Here is a 16,315-nt window from a genome sequence, read left to right on the forward strand (position 1 = left end):
CAAATTCAAAATGTCAATGTTGACTCCACGTTTATCTAAAATAATTTAATACTTTGGTAAAATTTCAATATGGATTATCGACTTCCAATTTGCTCACCAGACGCTGCTATATTTTGCCCATTCTAAGCATGCAGCAACAATTTCACGCCATTTACTGGTTTCCACAACGGTGTCTCACTACTGAAATGTTTGTTGAACCATTCACACTGCATGGACAAAAAGAGCTTGTATTGGGCAATCATTTGCAAAATAATAAGAATAACATACCCACATTTGGACTGACCAATAGTGTATTTGTGGAAAAAATATTAAATTGACCACATTTGAACATAGTGTATGGTTTCAGCCTGACGCCAGCAATTTACATAAATAAATGTAACCATATGTAATCCATCCATTATCTATACTGCTAATCTTCATAAGGGTCGCGGGGCGTGCTGGAGCCTATCCGAGCTGTCTTCGGGCAGTAGGCGGGGAACACCCTGAATTGGTTGCCAACCAATCGCAGGGCACACAGAGACAAACAAATAACAGCACTCACAATCACACCGAGAGGCAATTTAGAGAGTCCAATCAACTTACCATGCATGTTTTTGGAATGTGGGAGGAAACCGGAGTACCCGGAGAAAACCCACGGGGACACGGGGAGAACATGCAAACTCCACACAGGGAGCCGGGATCGAACCCACAACCTCTGAACTGTGAGGCGGACGTGCTAACCAGTCGACCACCGTGCCGTGCCGCCCCCATGTGTAATCCTTTGTTAAATTCCAATCTATTCATCCAGCAAATGTAGCTACTTTCCTCCACCATTCAAAGCATGCACCAAAATTGTCATACCTTTTACTGTTTTCTAATGATGTGTTGCTTTAAGGAAGACTACATTAGCAGCGGTCGAAGCTCACAGTGAACAATGTGCATTCCAAAATACAGAACCAGCCATCTTTACCATCCAAATGAAGAGAATATTGTGGGTTATTTAAAGACGCAGCTTTCAGGTGCTTGTTGTGCTCGCTGCGCTAACAAGCTAATGGAGCCCCTGATCCCAGACCAACTCAAATGGACAATGCAGGCTTTGTCGCTTCGGCTTAAAGCGTGATTACGCTAGAAGGAGGGCAGCTACATGTAACTTAGTTTTTGCACAACAACAAGTACATGTGACTTTCATATTGTATATGTGGACTTGTTGTGAGTCCTTTAAACGAAAACACACGAGAGGAGAGACGACCTTGTGGACAAGCAAGCTGGTCAATGCATTTCCATGACTCCAGATGAGCAAATCTCACCACAGGAGGGATGCTGATGGGGGGTGAGGTGGGTGGTCTGTGGGGGGCCTCAGAGGCACACAATGGGATTTAAAAAAAATATTAACTCTCACACATACGCACACACACCCACACACACACAGACACCCAACTTCAGAGTGTGCCCTGGGAGATTTCTCCTTGACTTTGGCCAGTTCAAACCTATTTAAAATTCACTTGCAAACACACTTCAGTTGCAAGGCAGACTTCTGTATGCTTTGAATGGGGGTGGGGGGTAGAGACATCTGGTGGACAAATACGAAATTCACTGAGTGCCTGAAAACCTTAAGTATGTCCATTATTTGAATATTATGACAAGTATTGTGAGTTTGGAGCCTCTGGGGAATTTGTTAAAAACAATGCCAATATTTTTTTTTAATGAACTCACACACGCACGCACACCCACGCACACACCAACACACCCCCACACACACATGCACACACAAACACACTCTCACTCATATTTTTCCCACTTTGAGGCTGCGCCCCTTGAGGCCTTGTCTACACGTAGCCGGAGGTTTTGCAAACGGCAGATATTAGCCTGCGGTTTGCCCTGTCGTCCAGACGTCCCCGAAGGTTTTTTCATTGAAAAATGAAAACTCCAGAGTGGAGGCTTGCGGATATCCGCAGACCAGCGTTTGGCTGTGGACAGTCAAAACCGGAGATTTACGTCGTCACTATGCGACAAAAATGCTCTGATGTCACTTACATGACTCGTGTTTTCAAGAGAGACAAAATGTCTGCGTTGGTTATAGCCATTCTTCAGGCGCTTTTTGCTTCCTTATTTGTTCGCAACCAACTACAGCTTCTCGTTGAAGAGTACAGGCGAAGATGTATTACGACAAGGTCGGCTCTTGACCGCCAGTTTACTCTGGTAAGTCCAAGGTATATTCTCCGGATGGAAGTTCCTTCTGAATGGACAGTATTTGGCTAACTACAGCCAACCAGAGGCTTGGCATGCTTGTAAAGGCGTTTGAAAATGCACTTCCGCGGTTTGGTGTAGATGCGTTTTTGGCATGTGTATTCCTACACAGGGCGGGCGGCGGGGGAATATTCGGTTGTAAAAAAAAAAAAAAAAACGGCTATGTGTAGACAAAGCCTGAATCTCACTCACATTTGCAATTCACTTGTAAACAATCCTATCTTTTCAGTAGCAGGCCCCCCCCTAGTGGAAAACAATGAAAGGTGTGAGATTTTGCTGCATGCTTTGAATGGGGAAAACATCATCTGGTGGAAAAATATCAAAAGGGACCGATTCATTGTGGTTTGCCTGTTGATTTGATATTACAACATTTATTGTAAATATGGCGCCTTGGAGAAATAATTCTCTTTTATTTTGAAAAAAAAAAACAAAAAACATTTTGAATGGGGAAAAAGAAACTGGTAGATAAATATAAACTCTAAAACCCCAATTGTATGTCAATTATTGTAATATTACAACATTTACTGTGAATCTGGAACCTTTCAAAATCGGAAGATGCGTCCCTTAACCATGATGTCTCACTCACATTTGCTGTTCAGCATGACAAAACACACTTTCATCATGACAACAGAAACACACACAAAAGGCTGCAGCAAGGGGGGCTACAGGTAGCAACATGACGTGACAAGCCCTCCACCCCACCGAGCATGCTGGGGAATACCCCCCCCCCCCCGACCCTGAGCACACGTGGAACTGCAACAAAACGTTCAAAAATCTGCTCTTAAAAAGTGCCAACAGCAATCAGACACAAATAGCGTACAAGCTGCATCACCTTACTGTCTCAACCGCCACAAAGCTTCGTCACCAAGTAGACTCGTGTGCCTTTAAAGCTCCAGTCATGATCCTCAGGTCCGGACCTGAGCCGGCTCAGACCGATGCCCTCACTCGCCGGGATGACTTGAAGTGAAGGAGGGATGGAGGGACGCAGGACTGTTTGAAAATGCCTCCTCCCTCCCTCGCCATTCCCCCGCCCCAGTCGAAGCAGCAGGCGGCAGGAATGCTTGTTCCCCTCCTTCGTCTGCTCTCTAATTGCCCCTTCACCACTAAACCCCACAACCAACCCCCTGCCTGCAAGAGACACATCAGGTTTACACTAAACACCCTCGTCTAAAATTCTGTTAAAATTGGACTTGGAGACATTAACAATACACAAAGGATAAAAAGTTAACAGCACATGTAACAAACTCTTGTCGCACTCTGGTTGAAATGACCCAAAAGTGATTTGCATCAAATCTAGCGACTGTAGCCTTTTTCCATTCTTTTACAATCAGCAGTAGCACAAAAGTAGGTTTAACAAAATTCAGCCATTTCTCCCAGTAGATTCACAAACTGGGCAGATCTCATGTCTAGAATGGGGCATTGCTGCCATCTACTGGTGGCTGTGTGTCAGTAAAGTTGTTTCCAAGTTTGCTGTGGAGTAGCATGAGACTCATTCACCCATCCCTGTTGAAAAATGTAATTGACAAGTAAACTCATCAATGGCAGCGAATGAATGGATATTTAGAAGAATTAGAATTAGAATAGAATAGAATTAGAAAATATCCATGAATAGGCCAATTCGCAAACCGCTTTCCATAATATGTCCCCTTTAAATCTCTCTCTCTCTTTCTCTCTCTCTCTCTCTCTCTCGCTTTCTCTCTCTGTCTTTCTGGGTTTGTCAACAGCAGAAGCTTGGAACATGCTGCATTCCCTCAAGGGCAGCAAGGGATTAATTGTTGCTGCCCGGCCATCCTTTCTGCAATATCTGAGGTGCCCCAAATGGGAGTGGGAATGAAACGGCTGCCTGGCTGGCTGGGCCGAGAGGCTGTTGTCATGGCAGCTGCGGCGGTGTCACGTGGCAATCAAGTCAACGGTGACAAGCGGTGCAAAGAGGTGTGTTCTGAGCCGAAGAGGAAGAGGAAGCACCGCAACGTAAACACACAAAAGACACACAAGGCGAGGCTACCTGAGAGAACAACAACAACTTTAAATGGGACCTCACGTTTATTCAGATGGACCGGGCAGTCAGAATTTGGTGATTTTTCTCTGGATATTGCTGCCGGATTTTAATCCAGGTTCATTTTTTAACACTGAACGCTTGGTTTCCTTTTGTATTGCAATCATAAAATAATGAGACTGCATTTTGTACATAGTATAATGACACATTTTTTCCCAAGAAAAACGTTCGTTTTGAGAATTAAGTCTAATTTTATTTTGAAAAAGGTGTAATATTCAGAGAATTACAGTGCATTTTGTGAAAAAAAGTTCTAACAAGAATAATTTTTAAAGTAAAAAGTCAACCTTATGAGAGTAAAGTCATACTTAATCTTAGAAAAAAAATGTATTATGACAATCAAGTTTTCTTTGAGATTAGTAGTTGTATATAAGAAGTTATAATCATAAGAATAGTCTTTTTTGTTTAACAAAAAATCTTACAGTTCAGTTTTAGAAGTTTGGGTTTTGGGATTATGTTCAAAAGGCCACTTGTTCAAATTTTGGGATAATACCATTATCATTTGCTTTTTCATTTTATAGAAATAAAGCTCGATTATAATTGGAAATTGGATTTCTTTTAAATTTTTTTATCTATAATAAATTTTTACTTTAAGGTTTTTTTTCCAGGTCCTACAAAAAATGCTCTGCTGTCTCATCCCGTCAACCAGCAAAAAAAAAAAAACACAAAAAAAAACCGGCTGCGCATGTTGGCAGGTGAGGCCGCTGTTGGAGAAGCGGCGCCACGCTTGTGACTGCTCGACGCCGTCCAACTGTCGGCGCTCGCCAGCATCGCTGTCAATCAAACTTCAGCCGACGGCGCACGACTGCGAGAAACATTCATCAACTTCTCATCGCTCAACGGCACTGCAAAAGCCCTGCTGCCCCGAGTCTAAATCTTGTACGCCATTTGATCACAATAATAACAATATCTTTTACCTTTCAGCCAGATTAACTGCAGTGCCGGCAGGGGAAAATATATCCGATTAACATTTCCCACGTTTAAGTACAGATTGGATTAAAATGTTGTTTTTTTTTCTCAGCCGCAGTAGATGTTTCACATATGAATCTGCACTCAATTCAAATGCAAATATACTCTGACTCTGCGTGTTTTAAGACCTAGATAGACCAAAAAGACACTGGCCAACAGTGACAGACGCTTACCCCCTGTGGCGTCCGGCCGGCTGTCGGCACGTCACGCTGGAGGAATACACCGCAACGACAGACAGCGACGCCGACCATTAAAGTACCTTCTGCGCATGCATAAGATGTAATACCCTTCCATACCATCGGCGGCGGTAGTCACCATTTCTCATGGTTAGAAAAATCCAACCGGAAAGCTGTTGGCCGGGGGCCGATTATAAAAACGTACACAATGCATTCAGCTATATTCTTTGCTCACGATGAACTCCCACGCGAAGTAAACCATCACGTTCTTGACACGGTATTGTGAAATATTTACATTGTCAACCCTCGCTCTTGTACTTGTAAGAAGATTAAGGCGGTGGAGGCGTGTTCACTGTTTTTTCGCATGTGTCACTTCCCGTTGGTGCTCCAAGCGCTGATTTGCTAGCTAACAGCCAATCAGAGTGACCAAATGTCGAGACTGGCGACGCCGATTCAACATGCGTAACCGCCCCCAAGACGCTTACAGGCGGGTTATGACACTACGACGGTGGCCACTACACCAAGACGGCGCATTTAGACGCTTCACGACGCTTCACGACCTCCGACGTCGGTTTGATCTATCGGGGCCATGAGATATTTCTCTCCTCCATTACAACTGATTCAAATGATCACCTCATCAGCAAGCGCTGCAGAAGCCTGCTAATGATCTTGATCATTTGAATTACTAAGTGTGCTGGAGGAGGGAAACATCTAAAACATGCAGGATAGGGGCCCTCGAGGACCAGAATTGGTGACCCCTGGTCCAAGCAGTACCCAGCAATATGTTCCCTTCGGTAAAGACTTGCCTTTAAAGGTTGTAAATGTGTACCCTATGATACATATAATTTGTACCATATGGTACATATTTGCCATCAAACGGTACAAATTGTAAGGGTCCCAATATGTACCCTGTTTGAAGGGTACAGGTGTGCCCTTGTGCACCGGATGCTTAAACGTACAAATTTAAGACCATTTTTATAATAGAGTATGAGAATATAGCCGGATTAACTCAGTAAACGTCATGTTTTGATGAAAAAAAATAATAATTATGAGAACATATGCTCATTTTTATCTACAAATCTACAGTGTGAGAGTAAAGTAGCTTTATTGTTTAAAAAAAAACTTTAAACTGACAAGAATTTTGAGAAAAAAAAAAATTCAATTTTTTGTAGAATAAAGTCAGATTTCTTTCGTGCAAAAACCTGAATATTAAAACAATATACGCTATAATAAAAAGTGAAAGTCTTTTAAAAAACTGTCCAATTTGATGAAAATGAATTCATAATGAAAAATTAATTCATATTTAATAGATAAAACATTTGTTTGTTTGTTTTTTTCAAGAAAAATGTCAGCCTGGAGGGAATGAAGTTCGATGTGTGAAAAAAGGAAAAAAGTCGTTAACTTATGAGAATAAAGTACTTATTCATAAACATTAATTAGGGTTGGGAAAAAATATCGTATCACGATGGATCGTGATACTTTTTATGCCAATACCAAGTATCGACACGTTGATGAAGTATCGATACTTTGTATGATTTATGTTATGTTTTGCACGTTCTATAACATACTTTTGGAACATTGAGGTCCTTAAAGGTGAGCTTTGTGAATGGAGTTTTATTTATTGCACTCCTGTGTACAGTATTAGGAACATTTACTTTTACTTTTATTTTATTCACTTTTAGTTACTGGAACATGTTATGCACTTTTGAATCATGACACTTGAATAAATGTCAAATGGCAAGTGAAAACTTTGGAAACAGATGCCTCAGTTTTTCTTAATCTATATATTATTATAATATTTAAGTAGCAAAATACATATCGGATTGGGACAAAAGTATATATTTTTATATATCTATATCTATATCTATATATATATATATATTTATATATATATATATATATATATATATATTTATATATATAAATAATTAATAGTATTGTGTCAATATTTATCAATTAAGTACTTCTTCCTCGTAAGATTCCAACTTTATTCATTTGAGTCAAATTCGGTGGGAGGGGGAGACGCTTTTACATGTCGTCTACTTGATATTACAAAGTAAAACATTGACATCAATGTGTTTGCTTCATTATCAAGATTCACACTCTACAACTTGACCCCATCACCCGGCATCTTAACTCGCATTTAATGAGGAGCAGAGGCCCAGGTTGTGTTCTCACAACGCCTTTCCCCAAATGTGGAAAGAGTGGAGGTGGCGCCGGGGCACGGCAGCCCAATCAACTTACGTCAAACGTGCCCCCTAGGCTAAAATCACAGCCGGAGTAGCTTGAAATAAAAGGTCGGTTAATAATTGACTCAGCACAGCTCTATTAGAGCAATTCGTAAAGAGCCTCAGTGATGAGGAACGCTTCATAAATTCATACTGGCAGTCCAATGCTGCTCACCACAAGCAGTAACGTTAAATAACGTTGAGATGAGGACAAAAGGAGCAATGTGACGCACAATGAAAACAATACACACTACTAACATGTCTCACACCAGCTCGAGTCACAAATTAACAAACCGGGCGTCTGTGTCCGGGTAAACACAAGGTGTCGTGGATTCAGCATCATGCGTCTGCTGACTCGGCACAGTGATAACAGAACAAATCAAAACTTTTAATATATGGAGTTTTTGTCCAGTGCAAAATAAAAATTAAAAAGGCCTCTAAGTATTGTCTAACAAAGTAAACGATTCTCAAATACAATACTCCGTAGCTATAGTGTGCAGCAATACCGAAATGAATGCATTTAAAATGAACCCTGAAACTCATGTTTGACAGTAATTGACAAAGACAAAAGATATTTTCACGATAATTACAGTTTTAGTTAGTTTTACAAATGTAAGATGTAGTTTCAGTTCGTTTTCCTTTTCTTTAAGGCATTTTCATTTTATTTCATTATCGAAAATGTTTTTTCAATGTATTGAAATGTATGCCTTTATTTCATTCGTTTCAGTTCACTATAATAACCTCGGACCAGACAAACGTAAATCTTCGTAAACACTGAAGGTATTTTCGCATTTTTAACTAACAATGTGCAATTTAGAGTCTTGGACAAATACAACATATTTTTTTATCAAGGAAGAAACGCAAAGCTCAAAGCCTGAGGTATTTTTTCGAATACAAAGACTCAAGTCTGTCATGGCTGTTTGGTTCATACAACAAGAAAAACAACATCAAGCCCCACATGGCCTGAGTGTTTTCTTGAAGGTCTTCACAATGGCAAAGCGCGAACGTACGGGTAGGGAACGTGTAAAAGCATGAAAACGTGCAGCACATGAAAGCGGCACTCCGGCCAGGACGGGAGATCATTAACTGACGATTCCGACAGCGGGAAGCCTCTCAAGAGTCCACATCAAAGACACAAAAGTCATTGAGGATTCACGGGTAGACGCACAACCTGCACGGCACAAGGTGGAACGCAATTCTGCTTGTTAAAAAGTTGCTTGGAGCACATCCAATTGCAGACGAGTGTACGTGACGATGACTACAACAATAACTGCATACTAACTGCCCCAGTTCGTGAACTGTTTTAAAATATATACACTTGTGGGGAAAAAAATCTAGAGACTCAAATGAGACGTTTCTTTCATTTTGCTTTTTAGAGGTGAATTGTTTTAAAACGCAAACAGTATAAACCCAAATTTGAAGTACTATACAAGTACGGTGGAACTTCAGTTTTTATATGCTCAAGTTTTCATATGATTGGATTTTTTGAAAAATGTTTTTGTCCCTTTTTTTTTATATTTGCTTATATTTTGTGCAACTCAGTCATTCACTTCCTAGGCTCCATGCGCATTCATCTTAAGTATTTTTTAAGTTGCGTGAAAAGAGTTCAACAGAGAGCAAGGCATATTCCACAGTGCAAGCTTCTATTAACCACACAAAAGTCAGACTGTAAAACAAAAAGTAGACAGTATAATATAGTTTGACGACATTTTCTTTGGTTGCATGGTGGATTAATTAACAGTCACACTCAACAAACAAGCATCAAATAACTTGAGTGTGACTGCTAAATAAGATCATGCAGCCAAAGGAAATGTGGTTCAACTGCTATTATAATGACATGCTTTTATTTTGAACATCGGACTTTTGACAGGATGTTATGCCAACGTTGCCCCAACTTGCTTGGGTGTTGCTGAGCATACCGGGAGGCTTGTTATTGTCTTGAGTTATTGTGGAATATGCCATGCTGTTTGTTTTTACAAAATACTACAGAAAGTTGCCAGTGCCAGCCATTTGATAAAAAGGAAAATTTTAATATGTGTATAAATAATTATGTGCATAAGTATACAAATGATCATTTTTGTTGATATCGTTGTGTGTCTGGAACGTATTGATTGGATGGACATTATTTCCTATAGGAAATATTGCTTTGGTTTGGTCACACTTTATGGAATCAAAGTTCCACCTTATTGTAATTTAGAGCATTTATTTAAATAAAATGAAAAGTGGTCCAAATACCAAATTAGGTCTAGTGTTTTTTTCTGTGTCATGTGCGTCCTCTATAATCTTATCACCTCTTGGATAAAACCTTCCCTGACCCAGAGACGGTTTGAATGGCCCAGTGTGAGTACGCCCTAAAATGTGACTCATCACCTCTGCAGTTTAGTGCAAATACAATCAGATATTGATCCCAAACGTGCCATGCTGACGTTCACCAACAGCAGCAGCCCTTGCTGGTCTGACGTTTCCCACACTCATCTGGGGAAACACGCTCATCTGTCACGTCAGCCACACAGAGCGGAGGTACGAGAGTGCAACTTCCAACCACGCACTCGTCCGCATTTAGTGGTGGGCCTCTCCAACCAAAATGGAATCATTACCAGAAAAAAAAAAAAAATCACTTAACCGAGACCACCGTGACCTCAGCTTTGAAGCCGGAGTCATTAGTGGGGAGCGCTTGTTTGGCTCAAAATGCTGACGTGGGCTCATCCTCATCTACACTACGGAGAAGTTCACGGGGCTGCTTGCCAGAGGTGGGATTCATCATATCAATAAAACGCACGAATACAGTATAAAAACATGACATTGTTCTGATATGATTGTATTTTACAAAAATGATACCAACAAAACACTTTGAGTACACTTGTGTTGCGATGTGTTGCACGATTTTCGCACCACAAGTCAAAAATATCGCCAGAAATGGAAACTTTTCTGTGACAGCGCAATGCATTATGGGATACGTTTAGTTGAGCATCATTGTTCACTACTTTTCAAGATGGATTGTGGGATATTTTGAGGCCACTATATGGCGGCAATGTGACTACCCCACAATCATGAAAAATGTCTAAATGTTTGCCTTGTCACCTTTAATAGGTGTTAAAAGTAACAAGACATGCTAATATAACTATAATACATTTGCTTTATTGATTGGTATTAGCATGTTCAAGTCAGACAATGTCAAAGTGGCCCTTGCATCCTTCCATATTTCTGTGTGCGGCCCTTGAAGGAAAAAGTTTGGACACCCCTGATTTAAGCTGACTACACATTTAAACAACAATGTAAAATGGCAAACTCACTTTATTGGTTAACCCTAACCCTATACTGTATCATGGATTTGGATTTCAAACACAGTTTGAGTCAAGTCAGTCTTACATTTTGCTGTTATGCTGCACACACAAAATAAATTGCCAACATAAGTGACGTCAGCCACGAATGTAAATCCTTTTAAATCCGGGTTTAAAACGTTTCTTTTTTTCTCAAACCTTTGATTAAGGCCTTTTAAACATTTTTAAAGCAATTTCACAGTACGGTCTTTGAGTAAGTTTAGAAACCTACTTTTACTTCTATACTTTACTTTTAAAAGCCTTCTGTTAGTGTGTTTAAATGATGTCAATGTACGTTTTGGTAATTTTTGTGAGCTGCTTTTGTTTTCTCTGCTTTGCTTCTGAATGTTGTCAGGTGGTGTGTTTGTAAATGCGTGAAGCACATTGAATTTCCTTGGGTTTGAAATGAGCTGTATAAACAAAGCTGCCTTGCCTTGCCTGTGCTAACAGATGTTTAAGCCAAGAAAGTCCTATTACTGGTGAGTGGAGTCGGACTCGAGTCGAGCCATGTGACTTGAGTGCCCCACCTCCGCCGCTCATGTGCAAATTCAACTTGGGAGTATTTCCATTGCAAATGAATGAGCAGTTATGTGTGAGTGGGCCACACATGAGCGGTGGCCAAACATATGAGGGGCTTCAACTACGCGCTTGTCTGCAGGTCAACAACACTGAGACTGTGTGCGTATGACACAATTAGGCTGCAGAGGACATTCCTACATGTGTTGCAGACAACACTCTGCATCTTTGTGATGACACAGGCGGGGGTTGGGAAGGGCGTCCGAAAGCATACAGAGAAACTCAGTGAAAAGCCTACATCAGCCCACTCGACGGATTATTTCGAATTATTCAGTGTATTTTGATTGCGCAACAGAGGCGGCGATTGTGATTAACTGGCGGCAGGAAAGATCACAATAGATGTGATATCGATATGGCTACATCAACAATCAGAACATTGGTCAAAAGCAAATTGGAATTAGAGGTGGCTTCATGTGTCCCTATACATATTTTTGACGCCAATTTAAAAAATATCTTTACTTTTTTCCAAACACATCAGCTTTTAAAAGACATTTTATTTTGTTTTGCATTTAAGTTTGACCTATAAAAGCATGCGCAAAAAGAATTTTGCCATGCGTTGTAATTTATTATTATTATTATGATAAAGGGGAAAAAATAATTTCTAACTTTACTTGCATCTTTAATTTAAATAAAATAGTCATCACATGTTGACCAGTGTAATGGAAGAATGAGAAACATGTTTTATGTGATGCGACTCACCTCACAGGTACGGTACCTGCCGCAAATAACAAAACATTGACGTACCACTAGTGTTGTAGTTCTCGAGATCAGTCTTGGACTTGAGACGACTTTTTAAAGCAGAAGTCAATCCAAAAATGTTCTTTACAATAATGTGGTATGCAGCCCCACTAGTCTAAACACAGCATTCTGATTAATATTACATTCATAGAATATGTGTTAAGCAGTAAAATCCACCCGTTTTTCTCCATCTCAGTGAGCGGCCATTTAATCACTTTCTGTCGACTGAAAATGACATCACAGTTAGGTAACAACCAATTATGGCTCAGCTTCAGAAAACAGGTGAGCCATGATTGGCTGTTACTTGAGCCCTGAGCAACCGTGATGTTATTTTCAGTCGACAGAAAGTGGCAAAATGGCCGCCCCCTGAGATGGCTAAAAATGGGTGGATTTTGCTGCTTAACTCCACAAACACAATATTAATCAAAATGCTGTGTTTAGACTAGTGGGGCTACACACCACATTATTGTAAAGAACAGAGGGAAGTCTGGGCTTCCCCTGCTGAAGCTGCTGCCTCCGCGACCCGACTTCGGATAAGCGGGAGATAATGGATGGATGGATGTAAAGAACATTTTTGGGTTGACCTCTGCTTTAAAAAGTCGTCTCAAGTCCAAGACTGATCTGAATACATAGAAGGCCGTGGGTCGTCCGTGGGTCGGCCTTCTTTTATGTATTCAAACTTCCATAATTCAGTGCCAGTAGCACTTAAAAATATTCTAACGGTTGAGGAGAATAATTCAAAATGTTATCTTAAAAAAGAGACCAAAACTATGCCGATACTCCAAATGGTTCAAGTACAGCATCAAATTTACTTTGGTGCACCTTTCGTTCAGGTAAAACTGCCAGGTGGAATGGCAAAGGGTTATTAAGAGTCTCAGTCTCATTTCGGAATAATTTTTACTCTGTCATGTCTCAGTCTCGGAGAGGATTGACTGGAGATTTTTCATCAAGAGCGTTCGAGTCCAGGCCATGACGACTGTGATCAGTGATCATTTAAGTTAAGCATTATTCAGGACTTTTTCTTTGTAAAATGACATTTATCATGGCTTGTCAGGAAAATTCCGTTTTAATAAGTATGATTGCATAATTTGTAGAAGAAGTGAAAGAACACATTTTCTTCAATTTGAGATTTGTCTCATTGTACTATTTCAAATACAACATAGCAGAATTAATTTCTATTGCAAACGTAATGAAAAATTGTATGTTGGTCAATTTGTTAAGGTTTTTTTTGTGTGTGTGATTTTTCTTTGATATATACAGTCTTGGTCTTGTATCAACCTCCAAAAGTCTTGGTTTTGTCTCTGTCTCGATACTCTCTAGTCTCGATAATGTCTTGGTCTTGGTTGGTGTGGTATTAACTACAACACTGTCCCACTAAAGTTGTTGACAATTAACAGTTTAAACCTTAAATATAACACAAACTATCATCCCAAAATATTTTTGTCATTTCACACTTTACGTAAATGGATTACAAATGATTTGATTACTGAAAAATAAGGTAGCTGCTCGATTATAAAAAATGCTGGGGGCCACTGTACTGCTATATTGTTTGTCGACATGTGTTGCTGCACCGTTCATGCTCAAATATAAGTTGCTTCAAGGGTTATTACTGTCAATGCTATTCATTAGCCCGTACATGGTGTTTTAGCATTGCGATGGCAAAAGGCAAAAGTTGAGTGTTGGTTTTAAATACAGAATGTACTGTGTAATTCTCTTTGTTTTATGTTTAGTTTGATAGTAAACTTTAAGTGGGAGTAGCAACAGCTTGAGGCCTCTTTTTTTGAAGAAGTCAAAGCCAAAAACAAACAAAAAAAAAAAGAAATCAGTCAAACAACAGCTTGTATATTGAACTTGTAAGTCAGGCCACTCTTTGCTCCAGGCAACACTGTTCTCTACTACTTTTTATTTGAAGATGTGCTTTGGAGGCATCTTGTGATTTTTCACAAAATTCACAAATCATGCAAATAGATGACTTTTGCAGCGAATAGCGACTATACGGGGGATTGTGTAGTACGGGTTACATACAGGCGGGTGATCTTGTTTTTGTTTTTTCACTGGAAAACAAGGCTTTCCTCAGATGAACCAGCAAGGAAATGATGAAGAGGATCATCATAATCATCAGCAGCATCAAAACACTGGGAGATTCTTTTAACCACATGACTCTGCAAAAATGCAACAATTTCACACAGGCAGAGCACGCAGCCCCCTAACCCCCACCCCACACCTCCTTCCTCAAACCCAACGGCATTGACGTCACAGCTTTTCCAAATTAAATGCACCGAACCCCCAAATGAACGAGGGACTCAGTGCTGGCGTGCGTGCGTGCGTGCGTGCACGCCACATTTGCACTGCGGCTCGACCTTGTCCACGCAGCCCACTCCATCAACTCACTGCTAGACAACACGCGGGAATATACGTGCACGCGCACACTGGTTATTTATCCTTGCCACGACCGGGACGTCGCACTTCCGGGGTGCACCAAAACCACCATCACCATGTCAACGTACCTGCCGTCACCCACGTCGCAGTGCGCCGGCTTCCATCGTGACATTGAAGTGGCCAAAACCTGTCGCGTCCCGTGTTCCACGCGCGTTGTTTCCACACACAGCGGCCGGGAGGAGGAGCAGGAGGTGCAGGAGGAGGAGGTGGTGAAGCGCCTCTCCCCCTTGTGGATGCAAGTGGACGTCACTCCACGCACGCAGCCAATCAGCAACGAGCCGCTGATTCCTCCATTATTTGCTGATGGGGGGCTGGGGGGCTCACTGGTAACCAATTGTTGATCGTGTGTCAAGAAGATGACACGGCATCACATAATATCACCTCGGAGACCGTGCATAAACCTTCGAAACACAACTCCAGCTTTAATGAACATTTCGAAAATCTAATAGTGGATCTCCATTATTCGCGGGAGAAGGGGGGCTGTCCGCAAATAGAAAAAAATGTTATACAGGTATTTATAAATTATACAACACATTATAAATGCATAAAAAAGTGAACGCAAGCAATTCTTTAAGAAACGGGGCTAAACTGCCAGTAAGCATTTTCGTCGCTCCTGTTTTCTGTGTCCCATATGACAAAATTAGCTTTTACAGGCAAAAGATTTTCTAAATAGTCACTTGAGAGCTCCAGTATTTGTGTTTAGTCGGCAACATTTCAGTGATATTTTCATTTGAAAATAAATCAAACAGTTCTACCTTAATACTACTAATGAATAGGATTAATTGTATTTATTCATACATACAGCATTAGGCTATATAATGTAATATCCAGCTGTTGAATTTAAGAATATACATTGCAATTATTTATTCAAATACATGCTAATTGATAGTCTTCATCAAATTAATTAATAGTGTGCTTGTATACTGGCACAACTCAATAAATCAAAATCTGGTGCAAAAGTTTATTTATTTATTTTAGTAGTTCAAGACATACCCCTTCTAGTTTGGCTTTTAAATAAATGCTCTTGCTCTTTTTATTTTGGACTACCTTTATCCAATCTTATTGTTTTATACTGTAGTTAGTAGCTTATATTATTGTTTTGTAAATTAGCTTCATTGTTTGCTGTTTTTTTTTTTTTTAATTATTACTTTTTAAATTTTAGCTCCAGTGTTTCGTCATGGGGGGCCTCGACGCACTACTTCCCGCACTATGTGGTTAATGTGTCCCGGGGTCTCTGTGACGGTGGCGCTCCCCGTGGACATGGGCTGTCATTCCTCTCAGCGTCGATGAGCGGAATTTCTAATTTCTCTCTAAAGCTAATAGGTCCTCGGTGTTAACTTTGATCACTCGTGCTGACAAATTAATTTAGCTTTGTATTGTGAGGCAAAGTCTACTCACATGGAGAATAATTGTTGCTGACTTCGCAAAATATGTACACAAAAAAATACTACTCTAGTCAAACTATTTCAGAACTGGGACCACTATTAGCTCAATTTTATTTGACTTATATCACTCCGGTTAGCAATAATATCAAGTCCATTAAAATTCATTTGATTTACTATAACAAAATGAAAACCAGCAGATTAAATG

At 40.3% G+C, this 16,315-nt stretch overlaps 1 protein-coding gene across 2 annotated transcripts in view; it reads right to left on the reverse strand.

Moving 5' to 3' along the window:
• The window catches only part of LOC147144845 (rho guanine nucleotide exchange factor TIAM1-like), a 59,237-nt gene extending 44,296 nt beyond the window's left edge, over positions 1–14,941 (reverse strand). The window contains exon 1 of one of the 2 annotated variants that reach the window (XM_086035662.1): positions 14,794–14,941. The gene's annotated coding sequence lies outside the window, so the exon portion shown is untranslated. Of the gene's footprint in view, positions 1–3,058; positions 3,201–14,793 lie in introns of those variants that run through there. The other variant, XM_086035664.1, reaches the window with a different exon arrangement.
• Positions 14,942–16,315: the final 1,374 nt, after the last annotated feature.

This window comes from Filicampus tigris, chromosome 7 (genome assembly GCF_054856515.1).
Source record: "Filicampus tigris isolate MCC_2025a chromosome 7, RoL_Ftig_1.0, whole genome shotgun sequence".
Lineage (NCBI taxonomy): Eukaryota > Metazoa > Chordata > Actinopteri > Syngnathiformes > Syngnathidae > Filicampus > Filicampus tigris.